Raw genomic sequence first — 2,466 nt, 5'->3', positions numbered from 1 at the left:
AAAAAAAAAAAAAAAAAAAAAAAAGAAAGTACCAGTAGGTCTGCAAAATCAACAAAAACCTCAAAAGTTTGCAGCACAGTGCTGATACCATGATTATTCTTAAGTTTATAAAGAACTCCCCCTTTTGTCTCTATGCCTGAGAGTAAGCCAACACGCACACATATAAAAGCACAACTAAGAACTAAAGAAATTTTGAGGGGGGTGGACAATTCCTAAAATACAACAAAACACTACAGAAGCAAAACAAAATCAAACCTATTTTGTCTTTGACTCTAGCTTAAAGATGTTACATTTTGAAAATGAGCAGAGAAGAGGGATTACAGAATTACAGTAACTCTGTGGGCTGAAGAGGAGAGCTGCAGGTCTCTATTCCAACCTTCTGCTGGGGTTGCTCAGGGTTTTGGCCAGTCAAGATCAGAGACTCTCCACAGATGAAGCTTTCACTTGCTCTGGAAACATTTATTTCCAAATATTCAATTGGTATTTCCCCTGCTGCAACTGTGTACCTCTGGAAGAATCTGGCTCTTTCTTTGCTATAGCTTTCCATTAAGTAGTTGAAAACAGCAATGAGATTCCCCATTAGCCTACTCTTCTCCAAACTAATGAAACCCAGCTCCCCCAATTTCTCATATATCAAATACTCCAGCCCACTAAGCACGTACCACTTCTAATGGAGCAATAGTGTATTTGTATACTAACAATAAATACTATCTAATGAAATTAAATACTCTTATGTAAGAAGAATTAGGTTCAAAATACGAAATTTTAGTAGAGCAAAATATGAGCAAGTTAACAATTTTCCTCTGGATCCCAGAACACTGATTTAGCAAGAAATAAATAACTCCCATGCTTTCATCTTATCTTTTTGGCAGATGTTTCCCCTATATAAAGGGTGGCATAACTGTTTTTGTCAGTGTTATAATTAAAATTGTTATGCAGCTGACAAACAGTTTTTAATGGTTTCCCTTAGGATTGTAACAGATGTTGCCTTATTAGATCAGGTCTCTCCTGAAGTAAGAAATGTCATTGGCATAATCAAGACACTTCTTTCACAATTTGCCTGGTAACATTTGACCCTAAGGAATGAAAAATATCCCACTTTTCTAAGGAAAAAGTTTTCTGAAGAATTTCAATGAAATACTAGAGAATCTTACTCTGGGGTAACAAGTTGTATGGTCGAGCTTTTGCTGCAGCCAGAAATGGCTGGAAAATAAGGAAGGAGGGAGACCTGACAACTACACCACCAACAGCCAAAGAAACTAAGGCTTTTTAATGGCAAAAATAATCACAGCTTAGACACATGGTAAAGAGTCAGTTGAAATCTGGTGGGGAGCAGAGAAGTAGTAGTTATTGGACTCCTATTACAAGAATAGTTACAACCATACAACACAAGTGTTAATTTGAAATGAGAGTTAGTTTAAATAAAGCAAGGTGTAACAGCAAGCTTAAAGAACAGCTTCTTAAGTGCAGTTTGGGTCCCTGGTGTTCACTGAAAATCCCAAGAAATCGCGGGTGGAAGCAACAAGGAACTGTGGCTCCAGCTTGTTTTGTACTTAGAGCTGGGCGGTTTACCACTGCCAAGGACTGCATCTGCACCCTGTGGGGTGGGTGCTGCAGGAGGCAGGCTGGGCGCAGGTGCCCAGGGCACCCACAGCAGGATGGCCGCCGGACGGACACACCACGGCCTCTGCCCGGCCAGAGGGTGCAGCGTGATGGCCGGCACGCAGGCAGGTCTCGCACCAGGACACGGCTCCAACGCGCAGCCAGGCCGGGGAGCTGGCAAGTTGTGGGGGTCCCCCCAACGGGGTGCACCCAAAGTGTTTAACACCGCATAAAAGACGTTGGTCGTGGGTAATGTGGCAAGAGAGTCAGGAAAGTTAGGTGGCTCCAACAAGCACAGAGCAGAGTAACAGAGCAAACCGTGCCTCCTGCCTCCCCACTGAGTCCCTCTGACCCCTCGAGGGGAGCTCACTTCGATGAAGTAAATTTAGCAGAAAGTTACGCCATATTTTGGTAGCATAGAGCTCCATGCAACTTTCCGAGGGCTACCCAACTTTTTCAAGGTCTGTGGAGCATCAACGCAGTTTTACTGCCTGTGGCTCTTGGATCTGCAATTCACAGGATGAAAGTGCTGGTACAGCTTTCAGATTGCATCTAGTTTGCATTAAGAACTCTCCAAGACAGCTGTAGAAGATGCAACATAATTCGTGAATTTCCACGGTACCAAGTGTCATAGTTTACTTACGAAAACAGACTATACAGATACCTGGATTTTATGGGTTAACTCTCCTCATCTTATTTATCTCGAGGACAGGTATTACTTAAATATAAGCATGGGAAACGTCCAGCATCAATTATCTCCTGTACAGGCGGGGAGGGGGGATTACTCTGTCTCTCGGAGCTGAACCTGTGTTTTCCTCCCCCCGCGCCCAGCAGCTCCAGGCGGGGAGGAGCGGCCGGGGCCGG

The sequence above is a fragment of the Athene cunicularia genome, assembly GCF_003259725.1.
Source record: "Athene cunicularia isolate RWA chromosome 1 unlocalized genomic scaffold, athCun1 chr1_part1, whole genome shotgun sequence".
In the NCBI taxonomy this organism is placed as follows: Eukaryota; Metazoa; Chordata; class Aves; order Strigiformes; family Strigidae; genus Athene; species Athene cunicularia.
This window is presented reverse-complemented; position numbering follows the sequence as displayed.